Raw genomic sequence first — 21,547 nt, 5'->3', positions numbered from 1 at the left:
AGATACTACTATAATTTATATAATTCCAGTGAATTAGGCCATAATGACAGGTTTCAGAGTAGCAGCCGTGTTAGTCTGTATTCGCAAAAAAGAAAAGGAGGACTTGTGGCACCTTAGAGGCTAACCAATTTATTTGAGCGTAAGCTTTCGTGAGCTACAGCTCACTTCATCGGATGCATTCAGTGGAAAATACAGTGAGGAGATTTATTTACATAGAGAACATGAAACAATGGGTGTTACCATACAAACGGTAACCAGAGTGATCACTTAAGGTGAGCTATTACCAGCAGGGGGCAGGGCGGGAGGAGAACCTTTTGTAGTGATAATCAAGGTGGGCCATTTCCAGCAGTTGACAAGAACGACTGAGGAACAGTGGGGGGGTGGAGGAGGAATAAACATGGGGAAATAGTTTTACTTTGTGTAATGACCCATCCACTCCCAGTCTCTATTCAAGCCTGAGTTAATTGTATCCAGTTTGCAAATTAATTCCAATTCAGCAGTCTCTCATTGGAGTCTGTTTCTGAAGTCTTTTTGTTTGTAATATTGCGACTTTTAGGTCAGAGATCAAGTGACCAGAGATTGAAGTGTTCTCCAACTGGTTTATGAATGTTATAATTCTTGACATCTGATTTGTCTCTACTTATTCTTTTACATAGAGACTGTCCAGTTTGACCAATGTACATGGCAGAGGGGCATTGCTGGCACATGATGGCATACATCACATTGGTAGATGTGCAGGTGAACGAGCCTCTGATAGTGTGGCTGATGTGATTAGGCCCTATGATGGTGTCCCCTGAATAGATATGTGGACACAGTTGGCAACGGGCTTTGTTGCAAGGATAGGTTCCTGGGTTAGTAGTTCTGTGGTGTGGTGTGTGGTTGCCGGTGAGTATTTGCTTCAGGTTGGGGGGCCGTCTGTAGGCAAGGACTGGCCTGTCTCCCAAGATTTGTGAGAGTGATGGGTCGTCCTTCAGGATAGGTTGTAGATCCTTGATGATGCGCTGGAGAGGTTTTAGTTGGGGGCTGAAGGTGATGGCTAGTGGCGTTCTGTTATTTTCTTTGTTGGGCCTGTCCTGTAGTAGGTGACTTCTGGGTACTCTTCTGGCTCTGTGAATCTGTTTCTTCACTTCAGCAGGTATGTATTGTAGTTGTAAGAATGCTTGATAGAGATCTTGTAGGTGTTTGTCTCTGTCTAAGGGGTTGGAGCAAATGCAGTTGTACAGTAGAGCTTGGCTGTAGACAATGGATCGTGTGGTGTGGTTTGGGTGAAAGCTGGAGGCATGTAGGTACTTCAATCTCTCTGGTCACTCTATCTCTGACCTAAAAGTCGCAATATTACAACAAAAAGACTTCAAAAACAGACTCCAACGAGAGACTGCTGAATTGGAATTAATTTGCAAACTGGATACAATTAACACAGGCTTGAATAGAGACTGGGAGTGGATGGGTCATAACACAAAGTAAAACTATTTCCCCATGTTTATTCCTCCTCCACCCCCCCACTGTTCCTCAGACGTTCTTGTTAACTGCTGGAAATGGCCCACCTTGATTATCACTACAAAAGGTTTCCTTCTCCCCACCCCCCCACTCTCCTGCTGGTAATAGCTCATCTTAAGTGATCACTCTCCTTACAGTGTGTATAACACCCATTTTTTCATGTTCTGTGTGTATACAAATCTCCTCACTGTATTTTCCACTGAATGCATCCGATGGAGTGAGCTACAGCTCACATAAATTGGTTAGTCTCTAAGGTGCCACAAGTAGGCCATAATGAATGGAAGAAGGTAGAAGTCTGACTTAAATAATACAACAAAGGCATTTTAAAATACCAGCCTGCAAGGCTTTCTATTGGCTATATCGAGGGAGGTCCTATGCTCAACTTGATAGCATTTGTTTGTCTGTAATGTGATAACTTTTGAACACCACAGCCAATCAATTCCAAAATCTTGGGTAATATTCTAGGTATCAAAGGGGAGAATGCTGTTGACTGTGGTGGAGTAGTAAAAGGGAGAAATGGAAGCCCCACTAAAATCCTTGCAGCCAGTTAGAGCTATCTGCATCAATTATGTTACAGGGGCTGACTCTTTCTGGGGAGTCGGTGACCACCCTATTTGTAATGGCTCCACTAAGGAGAATGAGCCAACCCAAATCTATCTGTGAGTAACTACCCAAGGGTGTGGGAGGCAGTTAATTAACTGGGTAAGGAGCACCTGGGCCTAACAAAAGCTTATGGGAGCTTGGTCAGCAAGCCACTGAAAGCCTGAAGAGGGCCTATTCTGGGGAGCTGGTTAAGGAGCTCACCAGGAAAAAGGACCTAGCCAATGTGCTCCTGGAGGGACCTGGTTCTGAGAGGGCTATAAGTGGCAAAGGCCTGGTCCCAGTGAAAGAACCTTAACAGACAACAGCAAGAAGCCCAGGTCACTGGGGAACTATATACAACTCTAAAGGAGAGTTGCAAGGGCCCTGAGTCCAGAGAAGGAACCCTTCCCCAGGTGATGGTAGGAGGCTCTTAGCAGTAGTTTCCCTTTTCAGCAAAATGTTCAAGTATCTGCTTTTAGCCAGTCCTTATTCAGCAATGCCTTCACATAATCAAAGTTCCATTGATGTCCATGGGACTTAAGCACATACGTAAATACTTTCCTGAATAGGGATGAACTTATGAAGTTGGATCTAGATAAACACATTCTTGAAGCTAGGGGAATCAGAACACTTCAGCTTGGTGTAATTCTAATGGAGTTACACTAGGAATAAATTTGGGCCTTCATTCTTAATTACATGAGCCATGGGCTTGGACAGCCTTTGACTGAGAGATGCTGACTAATTTGCTCCCAAACAATGCAGTCATTCAGCTTCATCAATGTCACTGTCACAAACTTGGCAATTTTGGTCACTGCACCACGGTATTGCATCTGGGATTATCACTCGATTACATTTCTCTGCTACATCTCCCACTGGTGTGGCTGTTTACATTCTTGATATTTAATGATGGGATAGTTCTATGCACAACATGAGATGTTTTTCTCACATTCATATACAAATAGATGTCTCCCATGTCACTATGGCTCCACTCTTGCAAACACACATGCTTAACTTTGCCTCCATGTTGTACTTCTACTGCAACTACCGAAAGTGTTGAGAACACATGCTGAAAATGAAATATCATTAAGTGCTCTCAAGTTGAGCACCCATAATCTGAGGCACTCAGTCACTTTTAAAAAATGGCCAAGATTTTTTTTTTTTTAAATGAACCTTCATAGTGTGCTACTGAAATAAGATTTTATATTTAGAGAGAGAGTGAGTGAGTCCAGGGCAAATAAAGGACAATTTCACAAATGACTCATGCATAAAAATGTAGATCAAGGGTCTGATCAAGATTTAGAGCCCTGGAGGTTATATGAAACCCATACTACATCCTTTACTTGAACATTTTTCATTGATTTTTGACTTGAGTGGTTTTCAGTCACAGGAGGCTAAGGAAGAAAAATGTGTTCACTGAAGCATGATGCAGATAAATATTTAATAGTTCTATCTTTACTATGAAGCTTTCACAATTCCCTGTTTTACTTTAAAAAAAATAGATCCCATACTTTACCAACCACAGAGAAGAACAACCAACTGGCCCCACACCCTCAATATGAATCCTATCATATTTGTACCCCTGCAGAGAGGTCCTAGTGAGTCAAACAGCAGCCCTCTAAGCAGGTTGGGGGATAAATATCAGAAGAGGTTCCAGAGTTTTCTGACTTATACCTGGCAGTGCCTTCCTGAACTGAGGGAAACAGGGGCAAGTCCTAGGCCTCCTACCTGTAGATGACCTTAACAGTTGAGCCTAGTTATGCCTTGAATCTGGAAAGGTTCTGGGTCCCTCTCCCTGTCCTGACTTGTAAAGGAGCATTCCCTTCCCTTGTTTTCTCAATGAGATCAACAGGGCAGAGAGAGAAATGTTTCACTGTATAAGGACTGTTCTGCTACATGAAGGAAATGTAACCAGACACTGGTAGTTTTGCCTTTAAGAAAATCAGTAACATAAGAGAATCTGCTGAACCTGGGCCTTCTGCAGAGATTTTGTTCAGCTGTGTAGACCTTTATCCTATTTTTGCTTTAAATTTTAATTAAGGGGTAATCTTTTCACAGCAGGATTCAATCATATTTGACTCTGTTACATTGTGGACTTAATAGGTGTGAACAGGAATTGTATTTGGCTGAAATCCTTTTTTTTCCCCATGCATCTTTATGCATTGAGGAAGGACAAGACAGAGCAATTTGATTGGATGATTAATGATCCATAAAATTATGGGACAACACAACAGTACCATAGCTGAGAACTTAATACCAGCCTCTAAAACATTAATACTTCCAAGAAATGGAGAAAAATAAGTGATGAGATTTCTTTTCTTTAGAAATAGAAACTCCAATCACTCTCTTCTGTAGCAATTAACCTCTTCTGAAAAGATGTGGTGGTGGGGGCAGGGAACTTAAAGGAGACATTTTTCTGTAAGTCAGTAATAAAACTTTAGTGACCATAATAGCTGTGCTGCTATCCACCCCCTGGCAGAGGAGGAAATATCCTCAATAGCTTTAAAAAAATTTAAATTCCAAATTTTGCTAACCCTAGAGACAAACCCAGCTAATAATATATTACTAGGGAGGAGATTTTGTCTAGAAAGAGAGGCTAGCTGAAAACTGGAGGGGGGAAAAAATCATGAACATTTACTCTAAGTTAATTAGTTTTTAAGTGTTTCCTACCCTTTAATTCATTTTCTATAATTTGTACTTTTTTTGTTGTTGTTCACAAGTGTTTGCAGAAAGCAAAAGTAATGTGAATAGGGCATGAATATGTGCTTCCACTGGAAGTGTTTAGGAGGCTGTCTTGAAATCGGATTTCTCTCCTTCTGTTTGTTAGTGTTATCGCAGCACCTTGAAGTCCCAGTCACAGACTAGGACCCCATTGTTCTAGGCCCTATACAAACAGAACAAAAAGACAATTCCTGCCTCAAAACAGCTTAGACTGTAAATATAGAAGTTTTAGTCATCTCTCAGTAAGGGTACAGAACCAATACCCTGTGACTTACATGCCCATTCACCCACCATAAATAATCAATAGCAAATAAATATTTGCAAAATGTGCTGTGCCTAACAAGTTATAATTATAGCAGTATTTTTCTAGAAAGCATTAAATACAATGTAGGGGGGATTCTAATGCATTTTGTTTTTCAGATGGTCTAAAGTAAGAATGGATACACAATAATACTTTGCATTTCTATAGTACCTTCTGTCCAAGCATCAAGACATTTTATTAATAATTAATTAAGCCTTACAATAGACTGGAACAATGTAAAGATATCTCTATTTTCAGGGTATAGAGGGCAAAGTTTTCAAAAGTGCCTAAGGACCAATTTCCAAAGGTTTATAGCATCTAAAGATGTGAATAGGCACCGAGAGGACTTTTGTGCACTAGCAGATTAGGCACCTACCTTCCATTGAAATCAATCTGAGTTTAAATCAATGGGAGTTAGACCCCTAGCCTTCTATTGCTCTTTTGAAAATCCTACTAGGTATACATCTTCATTTCTAAGCACCTGAAAGCCTTTGAAAATTTGTTCCTAAGACCCATTTTCAAAAGTAACTTCAGAGGAACCTACACCCCCACTGACTTCACAGGAAACCTGGCCCCACTGAAGTCAATGGGAGTTTTGCCATTGATTGCAATGAGGCCAAGATGTCAGCCTTGGTCTCCTAAATCACTTTTTAAAATGGGACTGAGGCATCTAAGTCACTTAGGTACTCTTGAAACTGATGCAACTGCTGGAGTGGGATACTGGTTCATAACCAGAGATAAAGAGGCAATATACATTCATGTAATCTAAAACCATCAAATTCAAATGATAAAGGAGATAAAAGTATAAAAGGGCTTGTCTAAACTTGAAATGCTGTGTTGCTTCAGTGTAGACACTATCTACACCAATAGGAAGAGTTCTCACATCAGCATAGGTAGTCCATCTCACCAAGAGGCAGTAGCTAGGTCAATGGAAGAATTCTTTCATCAACCTAGTACTGTCTACACAGGAACTTAGGGCTGCTTAACTACTTTGCTCAGAAGTGTGGGTTTTTCATATCTCTGAGTGACATAGCTGGGTCTATCTTATTTTCCAGTATAGACCAGCCCTAAAAGAGACTAACAGATTGACAACTCAAAACCTCTAATATATAATATCAGAATATGTTTTTATTCTGAGCTATACCCCATGAACAAAACTTAAGATATTAACGTTTCAAAGTCAAGCACTCAGACTAGGAAATGTAACAAATGCTTTTGTTAGATATTGCTTTGTAGTCAAGATGCTTTAATTTTCCTCATCACTTAAAATACAAAGGAGGATATTTTCAAAGCACGAAGAGCATTTAAACACCCAGCTCCCATTCATGAGTTTGAAAATATCCTCCTAAGTAAAGAAAGGTATATATTCATTTGACCTGATTGTTTTCAACTTCCTATTGCAAGAGAGAGCTTTCATATAAAAAAAATCAAGAAATAATAAGCTTACCTAGCCATGACTAGTTTCAGAGTAACAGCCGTGTTAGTCTGTATTCGCAAAAAGAAAAGGAGTACTTGTGGCACCTTAGAGACTAACCAATTTATTTGAGCATGAGCTTTCATGAGCTACAGCTCACTTCATCGGATGCATACTGTGGAAACGTCAGAAGACATTATATACACAGAGACCATGAAACAATACCTCTTCCCACCCCACTCTCCTGCTGGTAATAGCTTATCTAAAGTGATCATCAAGTTGGGCCATTTCCAGCACAAATCCAGGTTCTCACCCTCCGCCCCCAACTAAAACCCCTCCAATGCATTATTAAGGATCTACAACCTATCCTGAAGGATGACCCAACACACTCACAAATCTTGAGAGACAGGCCAGTCCTTGCCTACAGACAGCCCCCCAACCTGAAGCAAATACTCACCAACAACCACATACCACACAACAGAACCACTAACCCAGGAACCTATCCTTGCAACAAAGCCCGTTGCCAACTGTGCCCACATCTATTCAGGGGACACCATTACAGGGCCTAATCACATCAGCCACACTATCAGAGGCTTGTTCACCTGTACATCCACCAATGTGATATATGCCATCATGTGCCAGCAATGCCCCTCTGCCATGTACATTGGTCAAACTGGACAATCTCTACGTAAAAGAATAAATGGACACAAATCAGATGTCAAGAATTATAACATTCATAAACCAGTCGGAGAACACTTCAATCTCTCTGGTCACTCAATCACAGACATGAAGGTCGCTATCTTACAACAAAAAAAACTTCAAATCCAGACTCCAGCGAGAAACTGCTGAATTGGAATTCATTTGCAAATTGGATACTATTAATTTAGGCTTAAATAGAGACTGGGAGTGGCTAAGTCATTATGCAAGGTAGCCTATTTCCCCTTGTTTTTTTCTAACCCCCCCCCCCACACGTTCTGGTTAAACTTGGATTTATGCTGGAAATGGCCCACCTTGATTATCATGCACATTGTAAGGAGAGTGGTCAGTTTGGATGAGCTATTGCCAGCAGGAGAGTGAGTTTGTGTGTGTGTGGGGTGGGGGGGTGAGAAAACCTGGATTTGTGCTGGAAATGGCCCAACTTGATGATCACTTTAGATAAGCTATTACCAGCAGGAGAGTGGGGTGGGAGGAGGTATTGTTTCATGGTCTCTGTGTATATAATGTCTTCTGCCGTTTCCACAGTATGCATCCGATGAAGTGAGCTGTAGCTCACAAAAGCTCATGCTCAAATAAATTGGTTAGTCTCTAAGGTGCCACAAGTACTCCTTTTCTTCTATCCATGACTAGTCCCTCTTCAAACTGATTACCATGCCATGTGCCAATTTCCCACAGAACTTGACTAAATTGTACATGTAAAATGATCACATGACTTTAGAAGAAAGAAGCAAGATGAACCTAGTGAGTGAGCATCAGCAAATTTGTAAATTAAAACCCATAGGCTTGGAGGATTGTTAGCCACAGTTCAAAGGCAAAATTCATCTCTGATACAGTCAATGGAGTTGCATCTACTCATATCAGGAGTGAATTTGGTTTCATATCTCTACCATGCCAAAACTTCTAATTCTCCAGCCTTCTGTAGATGAAATACAAGTACAATATAGTTGCTTTGCTAGCTAAAAGTTTCTGATACTTTGAGTGCTGCTTTAGTAGCTGACAAGTTCCCTTAGTGAATTGTTCTGATGGTAAGGCAACAGTACAGAACGTGATGACACTTTTACACCTATTTTGCAAACTCTGGAGAAATCAGCTTGAAATTTGGGCTGCTAACAGTCTCAATACCTACAAAACTGCCAAATTCTATGACGTCTTCAGTCATTTACTTCACTGACACTATCCCAGGCTAAAAATGCTCTAAGTGAACTGATCTAACACTAATGTACATGGATATTTTCTGACAACATGTGATGGCACCTTTTATATCTCAATCAGTAAAGGGATCAACTTAAAAATGTGTGAGCACAGAATCTCAGCACTGTGTTTAAAAAAAAAAGGTGGGGCAGGGGTGACAGGTTGGATCACAGAAACCCCCTTGGGGCTGCCAACTGATGTGGCAAGACTACTTCTGCCACTGCTTTCCCTGCCAGCTTGGGACTCCAGCACCCTGTCTTGCTGAGCCAGACATGCCCATCTGCTCCAACACAGACCCAGGGTCCAAACCATGTGCCCCAAAGCTGCAGACTTAACTGAAAGCAACTTAAGTGTTCCTGTGTTTAACTCAGATGCCCGACTCCAATGGGGTCCAAACCCCAAATAAATCCGTTTTACCCTGTATAAAGCTTATACAGAGTAAACTCATAAATTGTTCACCCTCCATAACACTGATAGAGAGATATGCACAGCTGTTTGCCCCCCCGGTATTAATACATACTCTGGGTTAATTAATAAGTAAAAAGTGATTTTATTAAATACAGAAAGTAGGATTTAAATGGTTCCAGGTAGTAACAGACAGAACAAAGTGAATTACCAAGCAAAATAAAGCAGAAGACGCAAGTCTATGTCTAAGAAAACTGAATACAGATAAAAACCTCACCCAGTAAGCTTCCTTTTACAGACTAGTCTTCTTCTAGTCTGGGTTCAGCAATCACTCACACCCCCTGTAGTTACTGTCCTTTGTTCCAGTTTCTTTCAGGTATCCTTGGGGGTGGAAAGGCTCTCTCTTTAGCCAGCTGAAGACAAAATGAAGGGATCTCCCACATGCTTAAACAGACTCTTTTGTGGGTGGAGACCCCCTCCTCTCTCCTAAGCAAAGTCCAGCTACAAGATGGAGTTTTGGAGTCACATGGGCAAGTCACATGTCCACACATGACTCAGAACTTACAGGTAGTAGCCATGGCTCACATGCTAGCTTGAACAGTCTCCTGTAGGCTTCTTATGTGGATTGGAGCCTCCCAAGATCCATTGTGCCTTAAGTGCTTCTTGATTGGGCACTTAGTTTGCACATTCCTTTCTCAAGAAGCTGTCCAAATTTTGCTAACCCTAGAGACAAACCCAGCTAATAATATATTACTAGGGAGGAGATTTTGTCTGGAAAGAGAGGCTAGGTGAAAACTGGAGGGGAAAAAAATCATGAACATTTACTCTAAGTTAATTAGTTTTAAGTGTTTCCTACCCTTTAATTCATTTTCTATAATTTGTACTTGTACTTGCCAAGTCTACTTAAAAATCAAGCCCATACACAGCCAATATTCATAACTTGAATACAAAACTGATACATACATACAAATAGGATTAATAGATTCAGTAGATCATAACCTTTACATAGATATGTTACATGGCATATGTAGCATAAAACATATTCCAGTTATGTCATATATATATTCATAAGCATATTTCCATAAAGCCTTATGGGGGGCATCGTCACAGGGGGGAAATGCTATCAAAGCTTGTGCAGTTGTTTACATATCCTGGACATTATTGCATATTGTCATGCATTTGTATTGAACTACTCCAATAGCAAATTGCTCTGAAAATTTTGAACCTTTTACTACAGCCTGCTCTGATGTTAACCTGCTCAAATTCTTCTTGACAGCATAGGTTCGCTAACATCTTAAGAACTGTAATTCATCAGATGTCCAAATTATTCACATGGAATTGGACATACTAGCACAAATTTAAAGAACCCATGATGCTTTAATGTTTTAAAATGTCTTATTTTATGGAGACCAACTAGCTAATGCCAGGGATTAGAAATTACACTGGCCCTGTGTTCAGAACCAGCTACAATTAATTTTGGATATGTAGTAAAAAAGCACTTTTAGACTATGACAGTTGAAGTCCGGTGTTCTGTGAACTACCAACAGCTAGAGGTAGAGATGGTACAAAGAGTTGATTCTAGAATCCAGATTTCAATTAATCTAGACAGACATTTGGAACTAAGACTAAATAGGGTTCAGGTTTGGATTAGACAGTACTGAAATCTTGCAATTGTTCTTCAACCCAGAAATGATGAAAATCTCTTGAGCATCTGATTTTTGAGATTTCTGCCACCTTGAATGCTAGAAATCTTGCCAGATCAGTTGTTCATGTGAGATTTCTGTTTTGGGGTTGGAATATTGAAAAAACAGCTCATGCGACTTCAAATGTATCCAAATAAAAAGATAACACATACTAACGACACCCTATTTAAGCTTTTTCAGAACTGACAAGATCATATCATCCTAAAATGTTATGGTTGCATGATTTTTTCTTTTGCATATAATTGTCCACTTATATTTCTTATTTAATGAATGCTTTTATGGGAGTTATACTCTGGCGTAAGGTATGTTTTGATAACTGAAGGGTGTTCGTTTTGTTTCAGTTTTTGCCTATGTGAATACAACAAGTAATAGCAGACTGGTACAATTCTTTCAACTCTTGCTTAGATATCTGTTATCCCTTTTTGCATCTTTATAAAGACCACATCCTGAAATCCTTAGTCCCATAAGTAGTAGTACAAAACACTGCAGCATGTCTCTTCCTCAACATTAGCTACCCTGAGTTGCACAAAACACCAGTCCTATGCTCTCTACATAGAATATCATGTCAAGTTCAATGTTTCCTCTCTTATCTTCAGAGTGCTCAGTGGCCTAGGTCCAGTGTATATAAAATATCACCTAAAGCTCTGGGATAAAGACCCTGGTCAACAACTCCTTTTCTCAGGCACAATGGAACTCTTTACCATAAGGGTAAAGCTCTCCTGTGTAAAAAAGAGAATTTTCTGAGGGACTAGTCTGAGACTGTGGAACAAACTCCCACAGGAACTAAGGACCATCAAACCTTATAACCCTCTGGTTCATGTGCAAGGTGCACTTCTTGGTATATGCAGCTATGCTTATATTAGAGAAGGCCAAGTGCAAAAAAGAAAAAAAAACCCTGCCAAAATAAAACACTATACACATGATTCTCCCGTTGGAAAAAGAATGAGACAGATAGAATGAACCATATGTAACAGATGGTAGTCATGTCACTTAATGCACTACTGGAAGGTATTCAGATACTATAAGAATCAAGTTGGCATAAGAAAGTATGTGAATTAAAGGTTTTCAAGTCTGGGCCTATACAATGTAGTCATTTCAGTATTTGGTTATACTTCTAAATATTTGTTTATAAAGTTCAGATGAGGAGATGTCATGGATGAAATATCACTGCTAATTTTATTTACATTTTCATAAGTGTAAGACAGATGTATAAAATTTTATATCCTTTCTGCATCTGTTTATATAAATTTTGCCACAAATAGTTCCATGTAAATATTTTATATTTAATTTCTTAATATTTTCAAACATATAAAAGCTTTAGAGTAATGTCAGTGATTGTCCTTAGGACACTCCCATCCTCCCTCTGTTCCCCTAATTATGCAAATAAATGTTCTGGGCCAGATCCTCAGTTGATGTAAATCAACATTGCTCCATTAATTTCTCTGGAATTATGTTGACTTGCACCAACTGAGTATCTGGCCTTCTATTTTCTACGTGCAAATATGTATAGATAAAAGTGTAGTATTCTTATTTGATGAAGAATTAGATGGGGAAATGTATGAAATAACTGGTAGTTTGGGGGGGGGGGGTTAAACTTTCTATATGTATTTTGAGTATTTAATGAACAGCATGTACAAAACTGAACACCACATGTCCTACAAATCTATTGTCCAAGAAGCACCATGTATCCTAATAAAAATATATAATCTGTTGCCATCTAGTACTAGTGCCTTCTCTCACAAGCCATAAGAGTAAATCTCTTTAAAAAGACAACTGCCTTTCTGTTAGGCAGGTTTCAGAGTAGCAGCCGTGTTAGTCTATATTCGCAAAAAGAAAAGGAGTACTAGTGGCACCTTGGTGCCACTAGTACTCCTTTTCTTTTAGGCAACAATCTTCAATTTACTGGAAGTACAGTAAAATATTATTGTCCTGATACTTTATTTTGATTTAGAAACTATCAAGAAAATGCCGAATATTAAAACACTTTCCTTACAAATAAGTTACAGATAAATATTAAAACAAGCTTCAACTATTACCACCTACAGCAAGAAGCCCCAGCAAAGATTCCCACAAAATTTCCCACATTCACACAATCTCAAACCCCATTTTGAAATGTTTTACTTATTATTTAGTGGACCATAGCTTTGTTCCTTAGGTATCTGACTGATACATTTCAAATACTAAGTTTAAGAAATCATCAAAACATTTCCTCTTTGCATGTTGTATTTAACTGAAGTGCAGATTCTTGAGTCAAAGAGAAATAGTATGCGGTAATACAAATACAATTGAACAGATGTATCGCTTTCAGGTGACTAAAATAAATTGACCAAACAGCATAAACAAGTGATTAAATTAACATTACCTGAAAGATCAGAATGATGCAAAAGACAGATTTGTTGGTGTCATAAATATAAAGGGAAGGGTAAACCCCTTTAAAATCCCTCCTGGCCAGAGAAAAAAATCCTCTCACCTGTAAAGGGTTAAGAAGCTAAAGGTAACCTCACTGGCACCTGACCAAAATGACCAATGAGGAGACAAGATACTTTCAAAAGCTGGGAGGAGGGAGAGAAACAAAGGATCTGTGTGTCTGTCTATAGTCTGTCTTTGCCGGGGATAGACCAGGAATGGAGTCTTAGAACTTTTAGTAAGTAATCTAGCTAGGTACATGTTAGATTATGATTTCTTTAAATGGCTGAGAAAAGAACTGTGCTGAATAGAATAACTATTTCTGTCTGTATCTTTTTTGTAACTTAAGGTTTTGCCTAGAGGGGTTCTCTATGTTTTGAATCTAATGACCCTGTAAGGTATCTACCACCCTGATTTTACAGGGGGGATTTCTTTATTTCTATTTACTTCTATTTTTATTAAAAGTCTTCTTGTAAGAAAACTGAATGCTTTTTCATTGTTCTCAGATCCAAGGGTTTGGGTCTGTGGTCACCTATGCAAATTGGTGAGGCTTTTTATCCAACATTTCCCAGGAAAGGGGGGGGTGCAAGTGTTGGGAGGATTGTTCATTGTTCTCAGATCCAAGGGTCTGGGTCTGTAGTCACCTAGGCAAATTGGTGAGGCTTTTTACCAAACCTTGTCCAGGAAGTGGGGTGCAAGGTTTTGGGAAGTATTTTGGGGGAAAGACATGTCCAAACAACTCTTCCCCAGAACCAGTATTAGTTTGGTGGTGGTAGCGGCCAATCCAAGGACAAAGGGTGGAATATTTTGTACCTTGGGGAAGTTTTGACCTAAGCTGGTAAAGATAAGCTTAGGAGGTTTTTCATGCAGGTCCCCACATCTGTACCCTAGAGTTCAGAGTCGGGAAGGAACCTTGACAGTTGGTTTTACATCTTGGGATTAATCTACAGCATGATTTAAGAAGGAAGCTGAATGGCAAAAGAGTGGTCATTTTACCATGTTTCATATTACAGTAGAACCTCAGAATTATGAATACCTCAGGAATTGTTCAGAGTTCGTAACTCTGAAATGTTTGTAATGCTGAACAAACTGTTATGGTTCTTTCAAAAGCTTACAACTGAACATTGACTTCATAGAGCTTTGAAACTTTATTATGCAGTAGAAAAATGCTGCTTTCCCTTCATTTATTTTAGTAGTGTACAGTTAACACAGTACGATCATGTATTTGCCTCTCTTTCTGCTGCTGCCTGATTGTGTACTTCTGGTTTCAAGTGCGGGGTCTGGTTGACTGGTCAGTTCGTAACTCTGAGGTTCTATTGTAGTCAGGGGTTTTTTTCCATAGCATGAATATGCCAAAGGGGAATAAAGGAATCTTGTTGCTGGGCTACATGTTTGTCCAACCTGTTCTTAAACATCTCCAATGATGGCGATTCCGCAACCTCCCTTGGAAGCCTATTCCAGAACATAACCACCCTTATAGTTTAGAAAGTTTTTCCTAATATCTAACCTAAATCTCCCTTGCTGCAAGATTTAAGTCCATTACTCCTTGTCCAACCTACTGTGGACATGGAGAACAATTAATCACTTCCTCTTTATAGCAGACCTTAACATGTTTCAAGACTTATCATGTCTCCATCCGTTGTCTTTTCTCAAGATCAAACATAGGCTAAAAAAATTGGATTTCTTCATAGGTCAGGTTTTCTAAACTTTTTATCATTATTGTTGTCCTCTGGACTTTCTCCAATTTCTCCACATCCTTCCTAAAGTGTGGTGCCCTGTACTGGACACAGGACTCCAGAAGAAACATCACGAGTGCTGACTAAAGCAGGACAATACCCTTCCATGTCTTACATAAAATACTCCTGTTAATACACCCCAGAACTGTATTGGCTCTTTTGTAGCTGCGTCACATTGTTGATTTATATTCAACTTGTGATCCACTATAACCCCCAGATCCTTTTCAGCAGTACTACCACTGAGCTACTTATTCCCTATTTTGTACTGCATTTTGATTTTTTCCCCCTTCCTACGTGAAGTACTTTGCACTTGTATTTGTTGGATTTCATCTTGTTAAATTCAGACAAATTAGTCAACATCCTTTTGAATTTTAATCCTGTCCTCCAAAGTGCTTGAAGCCTCTTCCAGCTTGGTGTCATCTGTACATCTTAGAAGCATACTCTCCACTACATTATTCAAGTCATTGGTGAAACCAAACCCACGATTGTCCCTTCTGAGGCCTGACTACATACACCTTCCCAGTTTGACAGCAAATCTTTGATAACTACTCTGATTAGTCTTTCAACCAATTGTGCACCTATCTTATGGTAATTTTAACTAGACCATTTCCCTGATTTGTTTATAAGAATGTTATGTGGGACTATGTCAAAAGCCTTACTAAAATCAAGATATAATATCGCCTATGGCTTCCCACACCATCCACTAGGCCAGTAGCCCTATCAAAGAGAGAGATTAGGTTGGCTTGCCATGATTTGTTCTTGATGGCAAATCCATGCTGGCTATTCCTTATAACCCTATTATCCTCTAGTTGTTTTCAAATTGATTGCGTAACAACTTGTTCCAGTGTCTTTGCAGGTGTCAAAGTTAGGCTGACTGGTCTATAATTCCCTGGATACTCTTTATTCTCCCTTTTAAAGATAGGTACTATGTTTGCCCTTCTTCAGTCCTCTAGGAACTCATATGTCCTCCATAAGTTCTCAAAAATAACTGCTAATTGTTCTGAAATTGCTTCAGCTAGTTCCCTAAGTACCCTGGGATGAATTTAATCATGGCTTGCTGACTTGAATACATCTAATGTGCCTAAATACTCTTTAACCTGTTCTTTCCCTATTTTTGGTTTGCCTTCCTTTCCTCATTGTATTGAGTATCTGGTCACCATTAACCTTTTCAGTGAAAACTGAAGCAAACTAGGTATTAAACACCTATGACTTTTTATGTCATCAGCTCTCCTTCCCCATTAAGTAAAGGACCTAAATTTTCCTTTTTGTCTCTTACTTCCAATGTATCTAAAGAACCTCTTCTTATTGCCTTTCTTGTTCCTTGCGCTGTCCTTCAGTACATCCCACTTAACTTGCCACTAAATATTAACAATGGAAATCAGCTATATCTTTGTTTTCCATGAGATGGTGGTGTCTCTCTTTATTGATTGTGTTGCAGTAATACTAGGACTTTAGAAGATCATATCATTGAATATGAGTCAATTTGCTTATTAAATGCCATTTACAAGAGTTTGCACAAGAATTCTTATTTAAACAGGACAAGTCAACTGGTTTCTATAAGGAAATCACGACCCATGTTAGGAATGCTTACAAATCCTACTTCAAAGTGAAATTCTGGTCTGCAGTGTAGTGTTTCATATGTGTGACTGTATTGATTTATGACCTTGGTAATACAAACCAGTATAATGCATATGCAGTGCCCTACTCTTTGTGACAGGAATATAAAAGTATCAAGATGTGATTCTGCAGACAGCTCATTTCTTTCAAGAGGTTTTGTAGTTAGAGGCTGGTAAACAACATCTGATATCAGAAGCAACAAACTAGACTACAGGAGCACAAAGAAAGGCTTTTTAAATAGTGATGTTTGGTCACTAAAGTTTAGATTCTAAACTAAAGTTTAGAATCCTGATTTATATCAGGCCTAAACATGAGAGAAGCACATGAAAAGGACTAAAGCATCAATAACCAAATGTCTTGGTAAGATTTTCACATACCCTTAGCTATACCCAGGAAACCCCCACAGCTTCTTCAGTGATAAATTCTCCTATTATTCATATCAGAGTCTGCATCCTAATGCATATACATGAGTCTCTGTAAAAAATCAGTTGCATTGCTTTGGGTCATACACTTTATCCTCAATGTTATATACAATCCTGAAGTTCCTGGTGATAAATAAAAAAGATGTTCTATTTATGAGTGACAAGATATTGAAGGGGAAAACATTCCTCACTCCATCTGATGGAACTAGTGTGTTTTTCATTCTTATGAAAGCATCTGCAATATTGACACTTGATTTATTTAGCATATCCAGGAAGGGAAGATGTGTGCTAAAGAGAAGCAAATATTGTAAACTTAACAGAATAGTTTTTAGCATTCTACAGCCCTCATTCAGGAAGGTATTTAAGCACACACTTAAGTCCATCCCTATTCAGCACCATACTTAAGCACAACTAGTTTTTAGCACATTAAGTCCTACGGGAATCACACACATGTTTAAAATGCTGTACTGAATAGAGATGCTTTCCTGAACAGGGGCTTAAATGAGGAGGAATTCAGTAGGTAGGGTGAAAAAAGGCACAAAATTTTAACAGTGAAGGCAGTTAACCCTTGGAACAACTTACAAGAGCTATGCTTGATTCTTCATCACTCAAAGTCTGTCTTTAAATCAAGACTGGACATCATTCTAAAAGGTATGCTGAAGATCAAACAATAGTTATAGGCTTGATGCAGAAATTACTGGGTGAGAATCTCTGCCCTGTGTTATGCGGAAGGTCAGACTAGATTATCATAATGATCCCTTCTGGCCTCAAAAATCTGTAGTCCCTAAAAAATTGTACTGTCAAAGAGTAGGAAGAGGGAGGCTGAAGGAGATAATGATGGAAGCAACAAAGGGAAGGAGAGGCTTGTGAAGGGGACTAGCAGGGAGGAATAAGGTGGGGCCTAGGGGTTAAGCAGTGTGAGGGAAGTGAAAGTTACAACCCATGAAAATCCCAAGTGGACTCAGGAGTCTGAAGGTCCAAAGACTAGCTCCTTGGGTTGGCTGGAGTTGTTCGCTCTTCAGCTTTCACTCTGTCACCTTCCACAATACCTGTCATCTTCCCAAAAAGCTAAACAACTACTTTCTGGAAACATGTTAGCAGAGTATTGCAGCAACCATGGAAAAGGAAACCAACAAAAACCTCTTCACATTATTAGAAGCGGAGATCCAGCAGCTTCAATGGAACAGCAGCTGACATATTGGCAACATGAGAATGTTTCTTGAGGAGGACACAGTTTTTGTTCTTTAGCCTTGCCTTTGATATCTGGTGCTTCACACCAGGGTTTACACATAAGTGAGTGAAAAGCAACATCACCTAACCTGTGATAATCTGTCTTTCCTAAATTATAGTTGCTCTTCTAAGAGACAGAAAAGTCCCAATATTTTTATGATTCTCTCTAGACAGGACCAAAGTGATGAAGGAACTTGTAGAAGTCCTAGGCAAAGTTGACAGGACAGGGAGGTACCAGAGACTTGGACATGGGGAGTCACACACAGTGGGTAGAGCAGGAATCAGTAACCAGGAGTCAGAGGCCAGATGCCAGAGTTGGACTCAGAAGTCAGTGTCGCTACCAGAAGTGAGGCTGGGAAAATCCAGACACAGATGCCGCTGTGGCCATACACAAATACTTTGAGTGGCCACTGAACTGCTGCTGGACTTAAGAGCTGGTCTGTTGACTCTTCCCACCAGTCAGATGGCATACCCAATCCTGCAGCCTATTACATGCCAGCTGTACTCGTTAGGTCAGCTAGAGCCTGTGGTCCTGCTGCAGGCCCTGATTCCTGAGAGGTATGCTACACATATCCTGAGTATGGCAATGTGCAGCTTTGTACAGAAGAACAAGAAGATTAATTCTGAAGTTAATACTATAGGGAGCCTATTAAATTACTCAAATTTGGGAGAGTTATGAGGTACAAATCAGAAAACTGATTTTCAGCAACTGTTTTTGAATGGAGTGGAGAGAGGTGAAGGTAATGTTGACTTCTAACAGCTCACATCAGCAACATGGTTGTGAAGGGGACAGCCCTGCCTCCTGATCTCCGGTTGCCACCACACCTCTCCGCACCCCCAAAATCACTGTTTGTTAAAGAGCAGGCAGGAAATCCTGTCCCCACTGCCTGTTCTTCCTCTACTGGAGGGTGGGACTGACGTTCCAGAGGGGGGTCAGTGTTGCTGCTGGGACTAGTAATTGGTTTCAGGCTACCTGTCCAGCTCTGGGCCAGATACCCTAGAAAAGAGGACTGCACGGCCAAGAGGAGACCACACAGCAGAGGCTATAGGTGGTGGGAGGTGCAAGTTGCTATCTACAAGGTCCAAGCAGGCCCAGAATCAGCCTTTGCTTTCCCGGTTATGAAAAATTGATTGGAGGCCATAAATCATTCAGCTACACCTTAAGCAGATACAGCATGCCTGGTGAAAGCAAGGGGAAGCGGGCTAATGGCCTGCTTAAAGCATGCATGGCAGCCTACCAGTAATTAGCACTTATAAAGCATTTTTAATCCGAATGCACAGTTCTCAAAGCATCTACCATTGTAAATAAGTATCATTATCCCCACTTCACAGAGAGGCAAGGCACTTAACCTCTCTGCAGCTCAATTTCCCCAAGGTTAGTCACTGAGCCAGTGTCTGAGCTGGGAATAGCAGCCTCCAGTACCCCATATCCAGTCCACTGGAATTGTTTTCTTTAAATACTCCGAATGTTTTTCACCCTTAAAAATGACAAGCTATATACAGGTTCTCTGGTAGCAGCTTAATTACATGAACTCCAAGTAACAGAATATGGAAGTGCAAAAATGCCCTGCTTCAGCTTTTAAGGCAAAAAATGTAACAGGTTTCTTTCTCCTACCAGTACCAGTTTAGTCCTGCTGTCTCTTCGGTAAAAGAAGAAAGGATTCAATTTTGATTGTACCTGATCGCTCCAGGGGGCTTATTATCCACTGCAGAATACAACTAACTCCCATTGGAGGCGTATTAGAATGTCAGTGGTAGTCCCTCTTATCCTGCAGGGGTACAATTCAGTTCAGCTTTTTCTCCATTGGTTAGGCTCCTCTTTTCTGGAGGCATCCAGAAACAGGATGAGCTGGCACACTGCTGAGAATCTGCCCTCCTAAGTCTAATGCAACACAGACATTTGGTCTCGCTCTTGTAGAAAAAACTGTTTCATTCTGATTTTACACCTCCCACCACAATTTTTAAAGTGAGACTGATCAGGTCAAATTTGGCTCAAAAATGTAATCAATATTAAAGATAAAATGAGAATAAAATTATTATAATTTTTGTTATTTCATTAAAGTCGCCTGTGCCTTTACTGAAGTGCGGGATATATTTATCATTACTTTCATACATTTAGTGCCTGGAGAAAAGTATCTGACATACTGTTTATTTAATTCTACAAATTATTCAAGTTAACCAAAGGAATTTCAAGAGGCTTCTCTTTTCTGTCACCATGGAGACAAACAAAACCAAAACAGTATCTTGTCTTGACCAGGACATCTCCTTTGTATAAAATATCAGTTTGGTACAAATGCATTAGGAAAAGACCCGACTGTGACAAGGAATGATAGGGTTGTGTTATGAGATCGATAAATCTAGGTGTAAAGTGGGCTTTTTCACCTTCTCAAGAAAAATGTCTGCGTAAACATATGCAAAGAATTCTAGAAATATTCTTTTTTAAAAGACTTTTATAGTCACTCTAAAAATGCCATTCAGAAAAGCCTCTGGAACAAACATGTAATTGAAAATATTTTAAACCTTTGTATACTTCTTAAATGTTGAAATGACAAATTGTTTTGAATGTCATGTTTGCAAGTATTTGTAACTAAGTACAGAAACATCTAATATCATTGCTATTGAAATAGTAAAATGCTTTGTATACCAACATGGAATCTAATAATCTTGCTAAACAAATTATTGATTTAAGAAGCCATTAAAATATACAAAATTTATATTAATTGGGTATGAATTAATTATTAGCAGTGCTCAAACACCCAACTCAGAAAGACAAAGAGAATCATCACTCCAAAAATTGTTATAAAGAATCAACAACTTCTTTAATAACTATTTAAGCTGAAGACTCTCTTTAAGGGTTATTGGATTTTCAAACAATTGTTTTGAGAACTAAAAACTCTCTATAAAGAATAGGTGTGTTTGGACTTTTTGAAAACAGAATTTCATTTTCTCTTGAGCGCTAATAAAACTATAGAAATACCTCAAATTGACTGAATAAAAAGCATAAAACTCTAACTTTAAAGATGCCACAAAAACAATAGAAATAACCATTAAGGAAGCAGTACAACCTTAATACATATATGCATTAATAAACTACATGTTTATAAGATGCAGAAGCTCCTAAAGACAACCCATGAAGTACTGAGCCAATGAAAGAGTGACGCAGCCTATTTGAATTTAAACAAGCCTGAAAGAGGAACATTTTCTTATAATTTCACAGAAATAGAAAGAAGAGCATACAATACTGTGAAGTGAGCACCCCACGCATACACCCTTGCTACTTAAACAGCAAGCACTCCACAACTCATTCTGTCTCTACAAGCAAGCCATTATGGACAGCTAAGAAAAACCAAGAAGACTTGAGAAGAAACCAACCCTTGGAAAACCTTCCCATGCCTTCAACATGGATTGGTGCATTTTGTCAATGGATCTGACACTGGTCATTGCATTCATGCCAACTCTTTTAGCTTTTTTGATACATGTCTTATAAGCTGATGCTTTCCTTAAAATTCCATCTGCTTGAGTCAGACAACTGCATGAGAATTTCAACACTCCGTAAAGTTTCTGTCCCGCATGATTGTACAGAAAAGCTTGAAAATGTGAAGCAAGTG

The sequence above is a fragment of the Eretmochelys imbricata genome, chromosome 1 (assembly GCF_965152235.1).
Source record: "Eretmochelys imbricata isolate rEreImb1 chromosome 1, rEreImb1.hap1, whole genome shotgun sequence".
In the NCBI taxonomy this organism is placed as follows: Eukaryota; Metazoa; Chordata; order Testudines; family Cheloniidae; genus Eretmochelys; species Eretmochelys imbricata.
This window is presented reverse-complemented; position numbering follows the sequence as displayed.